At 36.4% G+C, this 25,027-nt stretch overlaps 1 protein-coding gene across 1 annotated transcript in view; it reads left to right on the top strand.

The window, feature by feature from the left end:
• The window catches only part of LOC148307865 (uncharacterized), a 138,552-nt gene that overhangs the window by 93,634 nt on the left and 19,891 nt on the right, over window positions 1–25,027 (top strand). Inside the window, exon 3 of the mRNA XM_088262646.1 lies at window positions 14,755–14,856. The gene's annotated coding sequence lies outside the window, so the exon portion shown is untranslated. The remainder of the gene's footprint in view (window positions 1–14,754; window positions 14,857–25,027) is intronic.

The following is a 25,027-nucleotide window of genomic DNA, read 5'->3' as shown; positions in this document are numbered from 1 at the left end:
ATTATTGTATGTGACATTCTTCCGAATTATTAACGTGCACTGGGAGACAACGGAGGCGTCTCTGTTAATGCATCTTTATCATATCTTGATAATAACTCTTAAGGTAGGGACTGATCTCCATATTTCGTCGTAACGTAACATTCGCGGCTAGCATCCGACTTCGGATGGAGCACTCGGAACACTGTACTGACTATACGAATGGTCGCATTGTAACGTGTAACGTTACGACTAAATGACTCCGGTCAGTCCCCACCTTTATGGGCCAAATTCACTAAATTTGTGAATATAAATATTTGGAGGTAAATAAAATTAAAATAAATTAAGAGATTGCTCGGCTGTCCAAACTTAAAACACAGTAAGAGATTTTTTTTTGTAGAACGTTTTTTTTGCATTTTTGGACTAAGTAGAATCTACTTAGTCCAAAAATGCAAATAAAATGTACTACAAAAAAATGTTCCTTACTGTGTTTTAAGTTTGGACAGCCGTATTGCTCTATGAAAATAGCGAAATTTTTAAAGACGACCAACTTTATACTTAGTCCAAAAATGCAAATAAAATGTACTACAAAAAATGTTCCTTACTGTGTTTTGAGTTTGGACAGCCGAGCTATGTTTGCATTTATGATTTATCTTTTTAAAATTTTTATTTATTAATTCTTTTATACACCGATATTTTCGTTATGGAGTGTAAAATTGGGGTAGAGTAACACCCCGCTCGCGCCACGTGCCGAAGGGGGGTGAAAGTGGTCGAGTTATCCCCCCTCTCCCCTCCCCCCCGCCGGTGGCGCCAGGCGGACCGGAAACGGGAAATGTCGCACCGTGCACGTGCAGCGCCGGGTGCAATTTCACTTAGTGCCGAGTAGGTTTGTACTCTCTCGGTCCCGCGGTCAAGTGTAGCGGTACTTTACTTTCCAATTTTGCGTAAATGTTAGCGAGATGATGTCACTCATAGCCGCCAGATAAGATTCTAACTACAATATTTGAATAATGAAAGTGACGAGGTTGTTTGTTTGGGTAATCAAGTAAGTAAACTGAGAACTGTCAAGTTCAAGGTCCCTATCATAAAGTCTGGTTTTTTTGGTGTCTCAAACTGATAGAAAATATGTAGCATTGTTCCCTTTTTATGAAAGAAGATGGAAATCTGAGCATCACAGGGCTAACGTCCTGGCATTTGGCTCGCTTAATCGATCACTTTATACAGTTATGTAACGCTCACCATTCTGCCAATTATTGAACATCTACATGTATATTTTGTCCGCCTCTGTAGTGTAATGGTTCGATTTCCAGAGGGGTCAAATAAAAGTGTTTTTTTCACTCTAATAATTATTCAATGTTTCCCTGGACTGGTACCTGCAGCGGAGGTCTGATCACCTTTTTTTCATGTGTAAACGTTCAAGATAACACTGCGTTTATATGATGCAGTGCCCTATGCACCAACGTTTGGATGAATGAATATTGTATTAATTCTTGAAGCCTGTATACATGCAACGGTCTTAGATCCTACCGCATACCGGTAAGGTTTTCGATACATTCGTGAAGTAGGCCGATTGTTTCGCCATCAGTTGAGGGATTTGTGAAATATTGGCTTCATATCAAGTTCAGACACCTTTAAAATTGACATGTCATCCGTATTGAATGACGCGTTTTCCCGCACGTAGCGCGTGCAATTATTATCCGAGTATTTTTGTTTCACTTGTAGTTTTTGCGTTTACGAGTGCGCTGACCCGGCACCTGAAATTTTCAGACAAAAAGTGTCCTTAGCAATTTTTGTATGTCATAATTATCCCAAGAGATGTCTCTGCATATCATCTCTTATTGTGTCAACATTATCTTCACAAATAAATGCACGTTCTAGCATTGATATTATCAAAAAACTTGGCTATTAGGTTTAGTAGGAAAGCCATACGTTTTGCGGACATTTTGTATGACATTTTGTATGGCCAGCGACGCGAGTACGGAAGCGCGAGACGTGTTGACGCGGTGTGGCAGTTAGTTACAAGGTTAGGCCGGATTTACATTGAGTCAGCACTGGCGCGAGAACTGACTTACACTGTTTACATCGGGAATATAAAAGTCGGCACTGACGGGGAAAAATCAATCTGACTTGCTCCGTGTTTGAAGTCAGTAACTCAATGTAAATCTGGCCCTAAGCCGATTACAACCATAGCCCAAAGGTCAATGCGGTCGCATAGAGTCGCATATCGGTTATCGCGCTGATAAGACAGAAGAATATCTAAAAAGATACATTTGAATAGTGAAATAAGGAAGGAATGCAAGGCTGGGTTAAGCATTATCGATAAAATTAAGAAAGGTGTGTCGAGATGGTTTGGACATGTAGAACGAATGAGTGAGAAAAGAACGGTAAAAAAATATATTATGAGGCGAATGTAATGCGAATGAGGAGCAGAGGAAGACTGAGAAAAACATGGCACGTCAGGTATGCCAAATATATGAAAGTTGTCAGGTTAGGAGTCGTAATAATCGGCGGGTATGTATGAGGAGATGCATGAACGTGGAAGAGGCGAAGAATGTTTGCTAAGACAGAGTGGTGTGGCGCTCTATTCTCTCTGCCTAACCCTGCGGGAAGCGGCGTGATGGTTAGTTAGTTATACATTTGATACTGGAATTTGTACTGCGATTGTAATCCTACATAATAAATGTAAATCCGACCTTAACCTTACCTCAACACGTGCGGCGCGCTGTTTTGTTTTGGCGAAGCATCTATTTCATTACATAGTATCTCTGTATATCTAGTAGCGAGTAATGGGTACATAGCCCGCTATATTGCCTCTGTTTCATTATGCATACATAATACTCTAGAATCGGGAGCGCGGTTTATATTATGATAAAAAAATGCTCATTTACGTTTGTTCGCGTTCGTTTTCTTGTTTTTTCTTCAGTGTTTGTATCTTTTTTTTCTTCTTTGTGTCTTGTCCAATTATCACCATTTCTGTCCACGCAACATTCTTCTTAATATCCTCCACTTTTCCCATGTCACAAGACGAGTATGAATTAATCTTATTGTGATTCCTGGATTCAACGTAAAATTACATTTTTATTGTTTTTATTTATATTTTAAACATATTCCATAAAGTTACATACCAAAAGGAGTAATTTGAATAACAGACATAATAAGTAACTAAAAGTATTACAAGTAAGGAAAAATGTAGTAAAAGGGCATAGATAACGAGAATGGGAAATATAAGAAGAAAAAATGAGAAGTACGATTGAAACATACAATTAAAAATTCAGTACGTTTAAAATTAAATTTGAAACAAAGTAAATAAATAGTAATAAATTAAAGACATGGTACAAAGAATGCAAAAAAATAATATCACGAAATATATCAAATATGACAATAATATAGTATTTTTTGTTTGTTTAACTGGTTAACTTAGTATGTATACTCTAAAAGTAACTCAAACGTATTCAGAGTAATAGTACCTTCCTATTTTATAAAATTGAAAATACTGAATATGGTAAAACGTAAAATTTGAACCAAGGAAAAAATACAGAAAAAAAATGTATGAAATAGAAGCTATTTTTAGATATATATTTTATGACATAAGTAATGATTCATTCGAATAAAATCGTTGTCGTAATCGACAGTACGAAAATTGATTATATTCTACGACTAATTACTGTGCGCTTAATTCAATCAAATTATTATTCGATTGGTATTAATAAGGACGATCGAAAAATAACGATGCAAAATATTTCGAGCTTTGTCGAGTCGCTGGAAAGTCTGTGACCTCAATATCAGTTTGATGGTACGCAAAAACCATTAGTGGGTCAGGCGAATATTTGAGGTTATGTCCACAGTTGAAGTTTCGTAATCGTCGGACTCCTTAACGCCGCTTCTGGGCCATTGTCGACGAAACGAAAAATATTCATATCAATAAATAATTTTAGTATTTTCCTAATATTTATAGGAATATTATCTTCTTCGTTCACTACTCTCCCCCAATGTTGTATAGGGTAACTGGGCGATGATATTAAGGCGTTTTAATTACGCGAAAGCAAGGACCAGTCTTACGCTTCAAGTAGCTAAAGTTACCAGTCCAGTTTCATATGCTTTTTCTTCATTAACCGTTAATTCGTCAACGGAGTTCTCGTCATACAAATGAGTCCGTTTCTAGATATCGTTAGTCCTATGCTGTAGTCCGCTATTCATCAAACTGCCTATTATCAAAACCATAGGTATATATTTCCATTTCCTCTTTTTCATTCCTCAAGAGAACCGTACACTAGCTTATGCGTACCCCACGAACAAGAGTTAAAAAAAAGCGCAATATTTCTTATTTTTTTCTTAAAAATTTGATTATCTTTCGTTATTTATTCGTAAATATAACGTTCGTGAATTGATTTGTTTGCTTATATAGTGTAATGGTTAACGCGTATAGCCACCGTGCTGGAGCACCCGATCTCGATTCCCAGAGAAGTTTAAAAAAAATGGTATTAGCGATATTTCTGTCCAATATTTATTCAATATATTATTAACCTAGGCTAGTATCTGAAGCGCAGGATTTATCACCTTTATGTAAATAACGATCAAAATAACACCGCCTTAATACGATGCAGTGCCCTAAGCACCTTTGGGTGCGGATAAGGGTAAGAAGAAATCGAGAATTGCTGGAAAATGTTCATTCGTTCATGGAAAATTAAATTTTTGTGTGATGTTTCTGTGTAAAAATAAGAAAAATCAAACCCGCTACGCAAATAGGCCGTAAGCCGCAGGTAAATTAGGCGTAACTGCCTCCAGCTGATCGGCGAGCAGCACGCGCGTCATGTAAGGTTATTTTTAACCATTATATCACCGATGTGTATTCGTTTGTCATTTACTCGCACTGGGTGTGACTGCGCTATACAAATCCTATTCAGTTATCTAAACATTGCATCGCCGGTGTTATCAGGTTACTGCTATTTGTATGGAGATAGTGAATGAAGCGTACATTTACAAAACCCGCTATTTCCATTTGCGATCAATTTCAATCATTTATGAATAATATAGTTAGTTTAGCTTTTAAAGGATAAATATTGTAGCCTTTATATTCCATAATAAAACGGTAGGGTGCAGAAATCTCTCTCTGTTTTAAATCCAGTCAAGCTGGTCGCATCGAGCACGCAAATATAATCGATCTGTATTTCATTTTAATTTATTCAATGACTACTTCTACTACCATCACGTTTCCCCGCAAGGGTAGGCAGAAAGGATGGAACGCCACACTCTTCTGTCCTGACATACACTCCTCGCCTCTTATATACATACTTATAAACATAAATAACGTATTTACGAGCATTTTAGAAAAATATAATCTATAGTGGAAGAGGCGAAGAATGTTTGCAAATATAGAGTGGTGTGGCTTTCTATTCTCTCTGCTTACACCTGCGGGGAAGTGGCGTGATAATTCGATAATGTCCAATACCTATAGAACTAAATAAAGTATCGCAGTAGGTAATCTTTTTTATTCGCATGTTTTTTTAAAAGGATTAACCTTCAAAGCCTCTACTTTTTAAAGTCTGCCGGTAGGATAGTAAGGATATAGAAGGTAAATGTAAAAAAAATACCCAGACTAATTGAAAATAAATCTTTCTCATATTATAAAGATACTCTCGTGTGATATCTACATATCAGTAAGGAAAGCTTTTTGTAATGCATTATTTCTTATAATTTTAATACAAATTTATTGACGGCACTTGACCAAAGATGAATATAAACTAAATTCAGTTAGAAATGAAAACTTTATATCCCAGGTGTAACGTTTTATTGAGTTATTTTTTCATGTTTTCATGATAATTTATCCTTTTACTGCATTTAAAGATAATTTCTATGTTTTTTCTCGTTTTATCAGGTGCAAAATATTAGCGCCTCCTTGTTTGACAAACCATATAACCTCCCCTCCGGGCGGGGCAACTTTCTTACTTGCGGGGATACATTCAATTAGTGTCTTTATATTCATGTTTTGAAAAAAAAACCTGATATGCGGATGGGTTAAAAGATTCCCGCTTACGGGTCAAGGTCACCCGGGGGTCACGGCCGTGAAGAGGCGAGAAGCGCGTGCGAGTGCGAGTGCGAGTAGAGGAGATACCGTATAATTTGATAAGTAAGTTTGGCTAATGGGCGTGGCCGACAACTTTAGGGATCAGGAGATAATTAAGTCTTGCGGCAGTACTTCATTATTAAATTCCATATCGTATCTACCGTAGTCTCGATAAACACACACTAGTGTTTGCCATCTATGTATTCGTTTAAATTATACAATATTTCATTTGTACGAATAGCGAGTTTTGTGAACAAATATTCTACTGTATTGCGTTATTTAACCTTAAGTGGAGACTGACCGGAGCATTTCGTCGTAACGTAACACGTTAAGATGCGAGCATTCAGGCAGTCAGTACAGCGAGCCGAGCGCTCCATCCATAGTTTCGGATGCTCGCTGATGTTAGCGATGTTACGACGAAATGCTGCGGTCAGTCTCCACCTTGATCGCTAACGATACACTATCTCCACCTTGATCGCTAACGATACACTAAACGATCGTAATAATTACGACGGCAATATGACGATTCCTGAAAAAAAACAATGTTCGCGTAATGTAACTTTTTTTCATCATTACGTGATCTCTTAAACCCTTGCTTTTACTTCTAAAATAATAAAAGTTTTTGATTATGTCGTATTTTTTACAAATGTTTTATAACAACGTCACTCGTAGGAAAGTTAAGTAATCTAGGGTTTAGGTGAGATGCACAGACTCCTTGATCAGCCAACTGACTACCAACTAGTCATCCGTTTTTTTTAAACTAGACTTATCGGCCAACTTTTAAATAGGTTTTTTTCAGAAGTAGCGTGTATTTATGAATATTAAAGAAATCCCATTTTAACAAAACGAGCATAAAAAACTAATCTTTTGTATAAAAATCTATTTCAGTTTTTTTTCGATTTTATTACTAAGCCGACTAACGACTCGCTGACATAGTGACCGATTAGTCGGATTAATCGAATAGTGCCGACTTTTCGGTGGATCTGTTATAATTATTACTAAGGTAATCCAATTCCAGTTTATACGTTTCCTTGAGGAAGGCAAGATTTTGCCGAATTAGTCGAACAAGTACTCAACATAAAATGTTGAAATACGAAGTCGTTCTATACATATTTTATATAAAGTTTTTTTGATGAAATTTTGCCAAAAATACCTTTTTCACAATCCTGTTAAAATCTCGTAACGAATAGTCCATATAAAAATATGATTAGGCCGATCATCACCCCCTTGTATTCTACTCTCATTCATTTAAAATCACCACTTTCCATTCAAGTTATCGTTGCTCTGTATAAAATCTGTGCTTAAAATAAATGTACTTGCAGCCCATTTCGTCACATTCAACAAAAATAAATTGAAATTCGGAATAATTCCTTTTTTATGCTTTCGCTCCAACAGTTGGTTTTTGTTCTTACTGCAGATGATTGCTATTTGGTTTGTATTTTATTTTTTCGATTTTTTATTACAAGCTAAATCTATTTTAAAAAATCTCTTAAATGAAAGTCTATTAAGATGTCCGGTAGCTGTTTCCGCAATCGTGTCATTGTTTGTAAACACGATGATTTGGACCTCTTCCAAATGTTATCTTTTTAAATTTTGCAACGTTGAATTCTCTGGCGTAGTTTTATTTTTAGTCGCCTTATCTCTATTTGTGTTGTATACAATATCCGTATTGGACTTTGTCCTAACAATCTCAAAACTCGATCCAGAAATATCATTTTATTAATCTGTTTTGTGCGGGATATGCGGTGCTTATCAGCAAATAAATATTACAAGATAATCGCTACTATTGCTATTCAAAATTGTAAATACGTAATCAGAAGATGCTCTGATATTACCATGGTTCCTATTCTAAGTACTTCGTACTGTGAGAGAGAAACTGACGAAAATGGGATCTTTAATACACTGGTTTTAATGGTATTGATACCAACATAAACAAAAAAAACTATGTAAATGCGTGAAAATGCTGTTTTTATTCGAATTTTTCAAATGGAAATGATAAATGAATGATTGATATTACGGATTTCTTGGAAAAGCAAATATTAAAAATCCTATTGTATGTGGAGTATGTTAAAACTGATATTCCTCCCGAGTGAAAATAAACGTTTATATTTAAGTACAACTACTACCATCACGCCGTTTCCCCGCAGGGGTAGGCAGATAGGATGGAACGCCACACTCTTCTATCCTGACATACGCTCCTAGCTTCCTTCACATCCATACATCTAGGCATACATGCCCTCCGATTACGTTGACGTTTGATATTACGGATTTTTATAAATGAAAAACGAATACATATATTATATTAAAAATCCTTTAGTATGTGGAGTATGCTAAATCTGATTCCTCCCGAGTGAAAATAGACGTTTATATGTGTAGTATGTTAAATGCGATACTCGAGTAAAAATAGCCGATTTCGGGACCGGTTTTGTGTTTTACTACATTTAACGCGCACTTTTTGTAAACTCTGTCTTCTTGTAAATAAACTGTCATAGGCTGGTTAAGTGATCACTTGTAACATTCATCATTCTACCCGTGATAACCACACTACTAAATTTTTATACATATATGCTAAATCTCATGACGCGTTATGTGCGAGTACATTGGAGTCATCTATGGTTGGATTGATAAAGATTTTATTTAGCAGAGACCCTTTATTTAGACGTATGCAAGATCCGAACTCGGATTATTTTACATACTGGGAGACGCCTGAAAACGTGATGTTTAATTGTTTTATGCAGCTTATAATTTGACCAGTTATATTATTTACATGATGTGAATATATCCTACGTGTACAAGTTCCGAAAATTTAAGTTGTGTGGTTGTCAATCATGGGTATATTTTACATATATTTATCCCCGGCACCATCTCGGCTGTCCAAACTCAAAACACAGTAAGGGACATTATTTTGTAGTACGTTTTTTTGCATTTTTGGACTAAGTAGACTCTACTTAATCCAAAAATGCAAAAAAACGTACTACAAAAAAATGTCCCTTACTGTGTTTTAAGTTTGGACAGCCGATCTAATTTTTTGAGACCTTCATGGAATGTATGTATGTAAGATTCTTCCGCGAATTATTTAAACGAAAGACGTTCGTTCTAGCGAATGTTCGTAAATCGAGAACGAGAAGTCGTTTTGTGGGCCATGAACTTGATAAAGTGTTCACAGTCGGAGTACAGTTTTGTATAATGCCTGAACATTTGATTTTCAAATGACTCGAATGCTATGCGCATATTTCAATCGCAGTCGGTTTTATTTGATAACTCGAGGCGTGACATTGAAAACTGAAATGGAGGCGGTGTATTACGCGACTCGCTGCGTACTGATCTACTGATGCGACCGGAGAAACATAATATTACCTTACAACATTTAGAACATGGGTGGCCAACCTTTTCAGCAGCCGGGCCAGATTTTAGAAATGACATTTTACACCGGGCCGGAAAACAACATTTCTTCTATTATTCAAAGCAAACATAAATATTTTTATATTATCCACTGACACTTCGTGATGGAATTGCATTTTTAATTTATTATTAGATTAAAACCAATATTTTTAGCTTTTCCACTTTTTTATTTGACCAGCGACCGGGTTTCGTCGTTACCGACATCATCAGACTGGTGAGAGGCTATACAAATTGTTATGTTATATATAAAGGAAGGCAGAAGTTGATAACCATGATTTGATAATATCAAATCATGGTTATCAACTCCTGCCTTCTTTTATATATAACATAACAATTTGTATAGCCTCTCACCAGTCTGATGATGTCGGTAACGACGAAACCCGGTCGCTGGTCAAATAAAAAAGTGGAAAAGCTAAAAATATTGGTTTTAATCTATTAATAAATTAAACATAAATATATATTTTTATTTTATTCATTTATTTTTTCTTATTTTTTATTGAGGATACAACGAAAATGAGAGTCTTGACGCCATTATATGGGTCTTGAAATTGGCACGATACTAAAATACTTCCGAATATGGGATATGATACGAACTACGCACGGTGGAATGTTCTTTTGGTGGTTTCATGTACACTTAAAGAAAAAATATGTGAAATGCTCCGCGGGCCGCAAGTAGTGATTTAGAGAGTGTCCAAATACTTGGATTATCTCCAATTATCTTTATACAATTATTTAATCTACCTTCAACACAGATGAAGGAGAATATGTTACATTATTGACATCTCAACATAGATGAAGAAGAAAATGGATGTCTGGGTATCGACAGGGCTTACGATATGTCATAGGCTGGTTAAGTGACGCTTTACACACGTGTAACATTCACAATTCTCCCACATTTTTTGACAACCACCCTATTAAATTTTGAAAGACATACGCATATGATCAATCATATATGTATGGAAAACCCCAGATTTATGTACAAGTATTTGGACACAATGTAGTGAAGAATATTTTGAGTGTGTCCAAACACTTGTTCACAAATCTGGATTATAGGAGTTATTTTTCATATTATTTTTTTCATCTCATCAAAGATGAAGAAGAATATGGAAGTTTGGGCATTTACGGGGCTGACGACCGTCATAGGCTGGTTTAAGTGGTTACTTTACACACGTGTAACATTCACCAATTCTACCCATCACTGACAACCACACTACTCAAATTCTTGGAAGTTCTATATATATATATATATACGAATTAATTTTGAAATATTGTTCTTGAATCATTAGAACTTCACTAGAGACATCGATTGGTGAGATGAAAATAAGCTTTTTATTGAGCAGAAACTCTTTTACTGTATGTGTGAGGTCCGAATCCTGGATTATAATCACATACATGAGAAACGCCAGAAAATATGTTTCTTAAATGCCCAGACTTCCATATTCTTCTTCATCTTTGATGAGATGTCAAAAAATAATATGTAATATTACCTATTTACATGTTTTAGTCACTATCCTTCACATTAGCACTTGATTTAAAATCATTTCACTCGAGGCGTTTTGTAAATCGCATATCGTTTTATGGTCCATGAAATGAGGATGCAATGTTTGTCTAAGTTATTTATGCATTATTGATTTATTTATTTATTGGATAATTTATGTGGCGCCGTTTTCGTGAAAAATCAACTCAATGTGCAGTCACTACGTGGCCATACGTGTTGTCGTACCTGATCGTGACATGTTTTTCTCGGTCTTCCTCTGCTCCTTTTTCCAATTACATTCGCCTCATAAATTTGTTTTACCGTTCTTTCCTCACTCATTCGCTCTACATATCCAAACCATCTCAACGCACCTTTCTTAATTTTATCGATAATGCTTATCTCAGCTTTTCATTCCTTCCTTATTTCACTATTCGAACATCTATCATACATCGTTTTGTCGCACATTCTCTTCTGAGAGATCGAATTTTGACTGCAGTCAGTCTACTACAGTAACAATTAAATAAAAAAACCTATTCGTGTTTGAATCTTTATATAAACATAATGAAACGAATTCGCGAGAAAGATGCAGGCATTAACCGTTTTAGTGCTTTGCTTTGGCCATTGGTACTTACACCGGGATTGAGAGAGTTAAAGGTCTTTCGATTGCCATTCCCGCTAAGCGTTTATATTCGGCGTATAAATTAGTCAAACGCCGAATAAGTTCGTAGTCAGGGTCATTACTCGCCGTACTCTTCCGGCAGTAATCACATTCCAGTATGCAAGCAACATAAGTCTTCAATTTTAATAGTTTGTTCTTTAATAATACGTTACAACTTATGTATGTTCGCGATTTGGATACATTGTGATCTTAAAATACCCTCAGTACATTTTAAATTTATGTCCCCGCGTGTAATTATAAGTCTCGAATTATTTTGAAGTTACAAAACTTATAAATTATCGAGTCATGCAATCATAGATGACATGTGCCGAATAACAGGATCTATTTCGTATCTGCCTACCTCCACCAATCAGTTATTGATAGCTTTTTTTGTTTTGTTACTTAATGAGTCGATCAACGGAACTTACGGAGCAGGTTATTACGTATTTTTGAGAGAATGTGGCGTATGTTTGATGCATGTAAGGATTAATGCTTAGTGAATCGATGTGGCAAAGTAGAGTAAAATACATTACCGGGATATCTCTATGCATGCCGGTTTCCTTCTGTACCTATTTTTACAACCATTTTGCAACAAAGTTAAAAATAAAAAAATAATAATTTAGGATAATTTATATTAGCGCCATTTCGTAAAATACTACCTTGAGGTAAGCAAGCGCCCTTGAGAGCGCTTCAAAGTTCAATACAAAACTGTTGTAAAATCATTCATATGAGCAATTCAGCTCACTAGCCTCTAAAACGGGTGATATCGCTCACTTAAAGCAATGTAAAGAACTGCATGCTTTCTAAATTTCTCACTTTCTTGACCAATAAATAGATTGTTCGAATGCATACCAATATGTAAATCTATTCTTATTTATGATAACTAATTGTTTAGCACCTGGATTGTTTTTTCCGCGTTTCAAGCGCTAAGTGCAGCGGTAGTACCTGTGTCGCGTGATAATAATAATAATAAAGAAATTTTAATTCCGCCCGCGCGCCCGTCCTCGACGCGATCTGAATTGCTAATGAACCATCGAGTATGAGTTACGAATATTTATAGCGGCAAGGACGAGTAAGCAAGCGTACTGACCACGAAGTGCGGGGGAGCAGCGAGCGCGCTGATTGGCTGGGAGTGGCTTCTTGCAAGAATAGAGATACAGCGGAACCTCTCATAACGAGGATAATTCGTTCCAGAATCTTACTCGTTAAGTGAAGCATTTGATTCGACTGGCACGGAAATCCCGGCTCATAAGAGAATGGGCGTTTGTCCACTACACGGGATTTCACCGCCCGGCAGTCTGGTTTTGAAAAATGAAAACGACTACGACAGTTTAGGGTGATCGAATTTACGCGCAGCGTGTTCACGCACCGATCAAGAGCTCCGATCCGAAGAAAGATGGACAAAAGCACAAGCCAAGCCAATCGCCGTTTTAAAACGCTAACTGACGTGCCGGACGGTAGAATTACACGGAATTCCGGGTAATGGACAAACGCCCAATGTCGTGAAAAAGGGACTTGTCCTTTCTCTGAAACTCGTTATGCGAAGTGTCGCTCGTTAAGGAGCAATTTTTTCACATGTTTTGTTGTTGCTCGTTATGCGAATTACTCGTTATAAGAGGTGCTCGTTGCGAGAGGTTCCACTGTATTTCACTCATCAGTGAGAACTTATTTAAGGTCTATTATTTATCGATGCGCTTCACTGCCAGAATTGGAGAGATTTTTATTGTCATTTCGATATCGCGTCACTTCCATATAATTTTACGAATATACTGTGATCAATCTAGATATCGCCAATCACTATGTGAGAGTCGATGAATTATTACCTTAGTCATTTATGCGTTATCTAATGCCATCTGATGAACATTGATGGTCGATTATCGTTTTGAATAATGCTGTTATACTTCATATCGAAAGTAATTACGAACATCAATATCTCAGTTATTCTTGTGAGAACTTTGAATCTAGTAATTGAGTAGTTCGAGTAGATACTAGAGGAAGGATCTCGTTTAACTTCGCTAATTACTTTATGATGTTTAAGTTAACTTCCAAGCGTTCAACCTTATTAATTCAATAATGAATAGAATATATAAATCGCGGTCAAAATTAAATTAAAAATATCGAAATTTATATATCGAGAGAATGACTAAGAAAATAAATGTGGCGAATGTGAGCGGGAAAACAGAACGAGGATGACCGAAAAAGACTTAGGTACCTAAAATCCTAAAATCTAAATTCCTAAAATCTGGTGGTGTCAAAAGTCTGCGTAATCGGAGGGCATGTATGACTGGATGTATGGATGTGAAGCAGGCGAAGAGTGTATGTCAGGACAGAAGATTTGCGTTCCATCCTTTCTGCCTGCCCCTGCGGGGAAACGGCGTGATGGTAATAGTAGTAGTAGTAGAAATTTATAAAAATCCCTCAATCTCTTTATTTTATCCGTACCATGCCGTACTTATTTACCGAAATAGGGTCATTTTAGTAATAACACAACGTTAAAATACATAAAGGAGAGGTGATTAGTCTTCCGTATCAGGATAACGTATTATCACCACTCGATCCATAAATTTAAAGATGTCTTAATTTGATATGAAATTATCAGTTGTTGAGACACTATCTATCATTCCTCTTTATATGAAAGAACATAAAAGCTCTTAGCATCCCGGGGCTTACTACTTGGCATTTGGCTGGCTTAAGTGATTACTTTTTGCGCTTATATAGCGTTCACCATTCTGCTTATTATTGATTACATGTCAGGTCCCCCTGACGTCGACTATCACTTGAGAGTAATTGTCATTTTCTTGGACAGCTCTAAACAGCGCCTCGACGGTCCTGATCCCTGTCCAATCTCGTATCGGAGCCCGCAGATCTGTCTTCTGCCCACATCTCGTCGGCCCTCTATTTCGCCTTTTGAACATCCATATTGCATTCATTCTTGAAACCCTTTTTATATGCAACGGTCTCGGAACCTTCCACATGTGGGTACTATTTTCGATAGGTTTGGAAGTATGGCTGGTTGTAGCGCCACTAGTTGAGAACTTGGCGATGTATTCATTTAGCTTACACCGTTTCAACCTACAAATTGGCATCTCATCCATAGGATGAATAATCCAGTTTCTGATTTGATAGATAATATTAATATTGTTAATAAGTAAATGACAATTGTAATTGTATTTTCAGGATGGGCAGTAACTGTGCGGGCAAGTGCACTGCTTGTGGCTTCAGCTGCAGCCGCGCTGAGAGCTCCTTCACCGCGGGGTAGGGCAGCGCCCCCGCGCACTGGTGAGTTCACCCTACAGCCTAATACCTCCTACACCTAACAGCCCTTTATACGGCCAATTCACCTGAACAATCCACGGCGGCAGAATATCCTAACTCAGCGCACTCGACCTTCACCACCGACTGTTCCCTCCCTCTGAAGTTGGATCTAAGGCAGCCAATCAAGTTTATTACACTATACAAGCGAACATACATATCCTCGTCTTAGTCCGTAAACTATTAGACTCCACCCGGGCTAACTATCCAGAAGAGCGGAAAAACATTATGTCCAATACTTACTTGATATTTCAGTAGATCACCGCAGTATAAACGAATTGTCCAAAATTACGATTTTTTCTATGAGAGAACAACATATTTTGAAATTTCCTTTATTTTTATAAAATATAAATTAAAATCATAACACTATAGATAAATAATGCAGGAAAATATAAAATACTTATTTTTCTATTAACCATCTCAAATAGAGGTGGGTAAGATCCGGTCATTCCATAGATTCGCATCAGTGATGTACTCATTAAGACCGAATCGATTGAACGATGGATCTTTCCGGTTATTCTATCATTCGTCCATTAATTCATTCAGCGGGATTAGGGTCGTTGGCCAAAACAATAAAAAAGGTTCTCGAATGAAAACGGATCGGCAAGGGGATTTAAAAAAATTATAAATCCTATCGACGACGACTAATTTTAAAACCTTACCTTACCTTCAGAAACCGAATGAATGAGTCAGTAAGGAGTGAATCAATGAGCCAGTAAAACAATAAACCAGTGACCGAATAAACAAAAGATTCGTTTGGCATTGGATTGACATTATGTATCAAATAAATGTATGTTAAGCATAACCCTTTTTAGCATAACACACATAATATGTTTTCAGTCTCAACTCTATCAAATTATATCGCTTTTGCGTGTCGTGCATGCTCTCCGCGATAAGTAAATCTTTACTTCCTTCTGTGTTTAGCTTTCGTTCAAAATTTATACGTCAACTTGTTTACTGTTTTCAAAAATATGTTTACACCCGAGAAGGATAGGAATACATACATGTATTATTTATACGGTAATTGAAATGATAAATCTCTCCAAAATATGTGTACACAGACGTGCTATTCTGTAGCTCCGATTTTAACAAATGTTATTATTTTTACTTTTGTGTTAATAAAATGTGATCAAACATATGTGTTTAATTTTATCCGCTAAACCGGGCCGTTTGTTATTAACGCGAATAATATTATTCTTATTATTGTGTAAATTGAAAACTAATGTAGGGAGATCCAGCCTGCAAGCTAAGGCCACAAATTCAATTTATTATCAGCGCTGCTACATTCGCTGAAAAATCGTTATTTGAAAAAATATTATTTTCTAATCTTCTTCTTCTTCACGAGCCCTCTGCCCCCACTGCTGGATATAGGCCTCTTCCCCTTCTTTCCATTTCCTCTGGTCGGTTTGCTGCTTGCAGCCAGTTTCTACCCCCCACAGCGACTATGTCGTTCGACCATCTCTTTTGGGGTCTTCCAACACCCCTTTTGTTCTCCCAAGCTGTTATCTTCTAATACTTACTAATAATTACACAAAAAGCGAGCTAGAGTAAACTCTCTTGATGTTTACCACAACGAGTACATCAAGATATGATGAAAGCGTCACGAGCTAAGAATCGAGTGTCAAAAGTCAAAGTGGCGATTGCCTAAACTTATAATAGGTATACTCGTAAACAATGGAGATATGGGTATAGCACAATAACAAAAAAAGGTAATTGCGTGTTTAAAACCGCTTTAAAAATATTATTTACACGGTTTTAGTTCATAAACTAAGAGTTAAAAAAATGTTACAGATTCCCAAACAACTATAAACAACAAAAAAAACTTTTTTAAGTTTTTAAAATATATTTACGTCATTTTTTTAAAGAAGCGGTTAATTCTTTTTAAAGTATGTAAAATAAACTCTATATATATATAGGTATACTTCTTTTTATTATACAAGACAGTTATTAGTAGGATTAATAAGTTGACCCGGTTTCATTTTCAATTGTCCTCCGAGAAGTTCGTCACGTATTTCGGACGTTTATTTAACAGGTGTTAAAAATGTTCGTTGAGAATAGGCGCCAAGGGCGGTATTTCGTGAAGGAATTTCATTTCTTAGAATACGGTTGAAAGTTCCGGGTAAATCCCGATAAATGAGTAGAATGTATGATCTTAGTGGGAATTAAATTAAATTTCACATAGGAAAGCTAAGATAACAGTATTAGAAAAAATATTATTGTAATAAGTATGTATAAAAATTGACTTTAATTTAAAAAAAATAAAACAAACATTCCAATAAACTTTACTTATGGCATTAATTATATATTACACATAAAATTATCATAATAATATAATACCAAATTCCTTTTTTTCATTAGTTGAGTCACTTTGTGGTAAAATCTATCCATTTTTAATTGTTTTACTTGGTAAATACCATTTTTTCTTAAAATCTATTGTGACAAGTGATTCGATGCATTCCGCATATTTATACGGTGTTTGCAAAATGATGCAGAATGCATCGAAAAACGTGTCACTATAAATTTGAAGAAATAGTGGTATTTACAAAGTTAAACTTATTTTATTCATTGTTTCGGAATTTACTTTGTGGTAAGACATGTTAAAATGATTTAGGAAACACTTGTTGTTATACCACTTGAGTTTATTTATTTATGACTACTAGTTTCGGAAGCTAAACTTCCATCTTCAGGTCTGAATAACTGAAGTTATTATTCAGTCCTCAAGATGGAAGTTTAGCTTCCGAAACTAGTAGTCACAAATAAATAAACTCAAGTGGTATAAAAACAAGTGTTTCCTAAATCATTTTAAGTAAAACTAACATTAAAAAAACTGTACATTTACGTTCGAAAGAAAAAATCGGTTACGTTTTAAGTTCGAAAAACCGTTTCGTTATCTCGAAATCTGTACTGGTTTTTTTTTTTGTATACGTAACGCTAGTTAGTATTTTAGTACATCTCAAAGCACGAACGATCAGGAAAAGAATCGCACACTTTGAGGCCATCCAAGGTCGCTCCAAGGTAGCTCCAAAGTGTACGCCTTTTTTCTAGATCGTGCTTATTTCTATTTATTTAGTTAAATCAGATTTACTAAACAAAACCTTCATTGTTGACGGCGATTTTCCGCGATTCTTGGTTCCCAATTTGTACAAAGTATCTCGATCGATCGATTTATCGCTTGACCTAATAACTTGCGACTGTTTATTTGATAGCACTGTTCCAGTGATCTTATTAGAAAACATAATAACGTGACGTCTTACTGATAGTGATGGCGGCACGCTCGTCTCTGACAGGAACGAGACCAAATAGGCCATTAAATTATTATTGTTGAGATAGGTACGCGGATTCATACAGATTTTTTATTATTAATGTAAATGAGAAAAAAAACATAAATATCTGGATATAAAAATGGTATTTTGACAAACGTTAGTAATAATAATTGTGATTGACGAGTTAATTGCAATATTTCATATTATTATTTGATGTCTCGACAGAGACGAGGCATCTTTTTATGCTAAGGGAATTTGGAAATCTGGGTTGGGCGTTGCCTGGGTAAAGTAATCACCATACACTATATAAAACATTACTTTCCTTTTTTAAACTTCTATATACTTCATGTGGCAATGGACGAACCGCATGCAAGTTATGCGCCATCTGTTGAATTTTTTGTGAAGTAATAGAGATGGAATCTTTATTACATCTGGGTTTGTCCATTTAAGGGTTATTTACATTGATATGTTAGAATCTTATATACATTTCACAAACGTCCCTATTAAAAAACTTACTTTACTCAACCATAGATGGTGTCGATTATTGCATATAATAAATGTTTCAATTGTGGCATAAATACAACTTACGAAATTTAAGTAGTCTGGTTGTCAATCATGGGTAAAATTGATTGGGTGATTACTTTAACCAGTCTATGACAGGTCGTAAATACCCAGAGTTCCGTATTCTTCTTCGTCTATGTTATAGAAATATCGATGATTGTTTTTAATTGACGCTTCTTAGAACCTCTCTTCCTGATACTTTTCTGTCCAGTGCCATCTCGAGCACACTTCCAGACGTGACACCACGACGTGCAGCGAGTACGTTGTTACTACAGAATAATAGCGCCATTATCATACATAAACATAGATCAGCTGTAAATTATCGAGCGTTTGTTTTGAAGCGTGGTCCGTGGAGGTTAAAGCGAATGGCGTCACACCACCGCACCGCACCGACTCGTGTACCTTCAAAACGAACCGGTTTCCTCGATTTAATGTTGCGTTAGTAGGTAGTTTATTTCCCGCTCACGTAGAAATCGCCTCCGAACGCTCTTGCCGCGGAAAGTCGCTTGGAAAGTGTGCCGAGCGCGGGAGAAAGCGACGGCTCGGCGCCGGTCGCCTCTCTCCGCCCGTCCTCGGCTATCCTCGGCCGCCCTCGGCCGCCTTCGGCCATCCTCGGCGCCTCTCGGCGATGCCGCGTGACGGTGTTTACAAAATTGCCGGTAGCGCTCCCCGCGCGTAATGATAGCTTTCTTCCGCGGGTTTCATTAGAGCGAGTAATAAATTTACTCATCACTACGCAACCCTAGCACCCAAAATAATCAAATTATTATGTAATACTGTGGGTATCAAATGCATATTTGATATGAAAATAATAAATACATTCCAAGCACACGAGTTCATTGTCTGTTTTTTGAAGAGGCTCAGAGCAAATAAAATTATCAGATTGTATTCAGTAAAAATGTAAAGAAATTGTATAAAAAATGTAATTATATTAAATAAATAATTTTTCAACATAGTATATTACATATAACATTAACAAAAGTATTTCAAAGAAAATAATTTTTAACAAAAATTTTAATATCCCTTTCTATAATCGTAAATATTCTTGCAGATAATGGTACTGATAAAAATACAAACTACGTATGTATTCGTTTTCTGTACTTTATTAACTAAATTCGACAGATAACGGCTGTCCAAACTTAAAACACAGTAAGGGACATTTTTTTAAAAACTTTTTTTTGCATTTTTGGGCTAAGTAGAATCTACTAAGTCCAAAAATGCAAAAAAAAAACGTTTTTAAAAAAAATGTCCCTTACTGTGTTTTAAGCTTGGACAGCCGATAAGCCCTCGACTTGTTCAAGCTTCAATTTGAAATGACTTTTCCATTTTACGTTTTCTTTTTATTTAAGTCAACTGTCAAATATATGACTTAATTAACGTGGTTCAGGCCATATAGTTAACAAAACGAAAACTAAATAAAAAATCTCTGTCAATAATTGGTATGTTTACTGCCAATATTTGGTTGTGCCACCCTGCATCACTTGAATGAAATTTATCCGTTCGTTTGTTGCAGAAAATTATCATATTTCCTATAGTATACCATATAATCTTTATCGAGGGCTGGAATCAAACTGCGATGGTACCTAATTTGGTGCCGAACCAATGGCAACATTCGCTTCTTGCTTTTTAACTTTTCACCGTTGTGTGCCCACGTGACTCGGTCCCGCGATGTCGGACCGCGGTACCGTTTCCCGCCGAATTCCGCCCATACTTATACCGTTATCGTAACACTTTTATCCCAGTTTACCCGACGCGAGTTTAAACACGAACCGTCAAAAACACCACGCAAACATCTGCGCAATTATCCTCCGGTTATCGTCAACTATACAACTTACTCCCGGTTTGTCGCTTCTGCTGTTAAACGCGAACCGTCAATTAGATGTCATGATTTCGTATGAGATTAACCGATCGGTTTCAGTTAACTATCGCAGGTTATGGACGAACCTGACTGACCGCCTTCGCGCTGAGATGAAATCATCCGGGATTATGAGTGGCAAATGATAACTTGTTATGACAGACGCGATCGACAGTGAATTTGCGGTTATGCTTTTCAATTATGTTGCGCAATTTCCTCGTCATTTTCACCATCTTCTAACTATTTGTTTGTTTTGAAATATTACACCATTGTAGTCAAGTATAACGCCATGTCTTATCTTCCATAAATTGGAATGTGGGTTGCCAGAAATGCGGCGGGAATAAACTGGACGGGAGGGCTAAATTATAACCACGCTCGAAGGATCCGGTAGTAACCAAAGTAGGACACAAAATGCCGATCCCTCTTCTAGTGGAACGGAAGGTCTGCTGATGACAGTCAACAGTCCGCCTTCTCCCGAGGAGTGCAACGTGGGTTCCTCCCAGCAATGAGAAATCCACTAAATGATCTATAAACCTTGTACATAATAAGCAAGGTAAATAATAAATGCAATTCCCATCTAAAAAACAAACATGCTCGAAGAGAACTCTTGGCTGCAATTGTAGATATTCTTTTTTTATATTCTGATCCAAATTCAGCTGATTTTTGTAACAAGATTAGGTAGTAGGTATTTTTTGGCAAATAAATTCACATATAAAATAAAATCAATTCTCTCTCTCTCTGGTTTCAATCCTGGGATTGGTTTGCAGCAATTTCCTCTGTTCTTCTCTTCCATTCTTTCCTGTCTTCTGCGGTTTTTTTGAAATCTGCATATGTTGAGCGGCGCACGTCCACCAACATGTCCTCCAGGTACTCTCGGCGTGGGCGTCCCCTAGAGTTTGTCCCCTCGGTCATACCCTCTATGACCTCTAATTAATACTACGCCAATTAAAATATGTCAAAAAGTAAGGCAGATACTCCTATGTAGCTGTAAGTTTCAAAAACCCTCGAAATTGAACTTGTAAAAGGCGGGCTTTAACCATCTAGCTAGCAGCTCGATAAAAGTCATATTGATTTACTACATTCGTTTGCCGAATAAATATACAGGAATCTAAATATTTATACGGAAATATTACATATTTGCGATTTTTACCTGTTCCACTTAACTCTTGTTTTGTATGTCACGTAATACTTGATAAATAAATAGGTAAGCAAAATAATGGGCGCCGATGACAGTAGAAGAAAATGACATCAATAGGTACTCGTATATCTGAGCCCCAAGTTCATTAGAAATCTATGAGTGCTTTAGAAACATTACGCAAAATTGGTTTTGTAAACTTGACCTACTTTACTCGTGAACTTTACAAGGCTAATGACAAAAAACGAGCAAAAATTCAACGTACTGTAAAAGAAAAGCTAGTATTGTAAAAAAATCATCAGTTAATAGGAATGTTTACAGACATTTAAATAGAGTGAGACTTCCACTACGAACAAAAATCCTGACGGATAATAATGTCTGGCTTTGAGAATAGAATTTGGGGCTACGAACAGAAAAATTCTTTCGGGATGCGACAGTTTTCCGGAACGAATTAAGTTTGTTACAACGGAGTTCTTGGGTTCGCCTTGGTTTCACTATATCAAGGAGAAAATGGTGATAAGAGATTCTCTAAGAAAACCTTGCAAAATGGAGATAGCCGAAAATCGGTGAGGAAACGACGATATTTTATATATTCATAGAGAAAACGTTTATTTATTTATTTATATAATAACTAATATTCAAACGTCGATTTTAACAGTAGCTTATTATAGAATATAAAAGTTTATCATACTCTATATTACTGCATTATAAATAGTTATTGTAACCCAAAACTACACACGGTTTTTTAACCCAGTTAAACATGTGTGTACACCGCTTTTCCAATGATGTGTAATTATTAGTATTCGCGCCTAAACTTGTATAGGTGCCAAATTCTGAAGATGCCTTCTTAGGGGAAAGCGCTCGGTGATCAGTTGTAAAAATAGTAAGATTCTATTCTCATATGGATAAATAAATAAAGGCCTCGGCTAAAATTTACAATTTTCAACCACATTTTTTATATTATTATTTATATGTCGCGTATTAAGTTTTCACGGAAATTATGATGCGTGTTATCAAATGTGACAAACTTTTCGAAATGTAACAAATGTATAAAAGTTTTCGAAATTTGATTAATATGGTCAGTACGGTCATGTTTTACAGTAGGTATATAAAATGACCACTTAAACCAGCCAATGATTGGTTGTAGGTTCTCTTAATACTTACCCAGAATTCTATATTATATTAATCTATGTTGGAATATCATTAAAATCGCGGTAGAGAAATAACTCCTAAGTGGGGGCTACATTCCGGAATTTTTGAACGAAGATTTCGACACACTCAAAATATTGTGACATTTGCTTATTAGCAAATGTCACAATATTCAAAAGTAAATATACTCGAGTCAGTCTTTGCACCGACTTATTTTGAACAATGAAATATCACAAATTTTGTACAAAACGGCAAATCAATCAATAAATTCAACAATGAAAATGCTCCGTGGATAAAATAAACATCTTTTGAAATAGCATTTTACGCTGACGACTTTTTTTGTTATTGCAGTTTCAGTTTTGTTTATAATTCTTGGAAAGTTTTTTCTTCATATATAAACCAGTTTGGTATTTATATTCGTAACAGTTTGTTGGTGGGAAGTGTCGGAAGCATTCGAGATTTATTTGTGATTCATTTTATTGTCAAGAGTGTAAGTCATTTTGTTTTCTTACTTCCATGCTTATTTGTAGACATTAGGTAGAATTAAAACAACTAGTATTGACCAAGGATTCTAGAAATTACTATGAAATGTAATGTGGTTTACAATTCTCTGCGAATTTTTAAACTTTTTTTTTCTGACCCTTATTCGCATCCATGTTGCATGAGGCACTGCACAGTGATACATAACAAAACATAACTTATAGTAAATTGCAGTACGAATGATCATGTATTTACAATATAGTATATTAGTGACCAAGGATTCTAGAAATAAGTATGAAATGTAACGTGGTTTACAATTCTCTGCGAATTTTTAAACTTTTTTCTTCTGACCCTTATTCGCATCCAATGTTGCATAAGGCACTGCACAGTGATACATGACAAAACATAACTTATAATAATTTGCAGTACGAATGATCATGTATTTACAAAATAGTATATTAATAAAACTATTAATTATATATTAATATATTAATTAAATTGTAAATTTATGAAAGCAAATAATGTAAATGGAGTAGGTCAGGTCAGAAGTTGAGGGGGGAGGTATAGGGATCGAGGAAGGGATGCTGCGATAGAAATTTAGGGTTACAAGGATAGATAGTAATGTTAACATTCTACTTTTACAAGAATTTTTAAAAAATCATGTCGTTTTGAATATATTGGAATTATTTAATAATTGTATTGGAATCCGTACGGTAATATTTTATTCAAATATTTTAAAATTGTCATACTTATTACGCTTCACCGCGTTTCTAATAAAGGGATTCTTTCTTTTTCCATGTTCGCTCCCTAGGTGGAGCATATGGCCAACACGAGTCGTCTCCAAGTCACTCTGTCACGCGCCATCTCCTTGGCTTCCTCCCAGGTCAGTCCGGCGTCTCGAAGTTCCGCTGAGTATAGTCGGTGAATGGTCGTCAGCGGCCTTCCGGGGCGCCGGAATCCTCGGGGTTGGAAGAAGAGACATGAGGGGTTGATGCCCTCAGGTGGCATTCTAAGGACATGTCCCAACCATGTCCACCTTCTTCTCTTCAGGACTTCCAGTATGAGGGGCTGTTGAGTTCTTCTCCTCACATCGTCATTCCTGACGAAGTCATACCACTTTATACCCAGTATTCGCCTCAGGCATCTATTTTCAAAACTTGCTAGTTTCTTGCTTTGAGCTTTGGTGAGGTGCCACGACTCACATCCGTACAGCAACACTGTTAGGATGCAGGCATTAAAGAGACGACACTTGGTTTTTGTCGAGTAAAGCAGTGAGTCCCAGACATTGCGCATTTTATTGAATATAGCTCCTGCCATTCCGAGCCGTACATTCAGTTCCTTCTGGACACTACCATCCTCCACCATGAGTGTTCCAAGGTATCTGAAGGTGTCGACTCGAACGAGCGCTCGTCCCTCACAAGTAAGATGTTGATCTCGGTCCGGACAGGCTGAGTTGCACATGACATTGGTCTTTTTGGCGTTCACTCTTAGGCCTAACCGAGCGGAGTTTATTTGGAGGGAGTCAATTATATCTTGCAGGGCTCCGATCGATGTATCTATTAGAACTGCATCGTCCGCATATTCTAAATCACATAATTTCTGAGCAGGACTCACTGCAATTCCTCGATCCGGTGGAATTGACATTCGTAGGATGAAGTCAAACATGATGATGAAGAGAAATGGGGCTAGTACACA

The sequence above is a fragment of the Brachycentrus maculatus genome, unplaced genomic scaffold (assembly GCF_059751285.1).
Source record: "Brachycentrus maculatus isolate JH-2025_06_01 unplaced genomic scaffold, ASM5975128v1 h1tg000186l, whole genome shotgun sequence".
Taxonomy (NCBI): Eukaryota; Metazoa; Arthropoda; class Insecta; order Trichoptera; family Brachycentridae; genus Brachycentrus; species Brachycentrus maculatus.
Note: the sequence above shows the minus strand (reverse complement) of the source record. Positions and strands in the feature narration are given on the sequence as shown.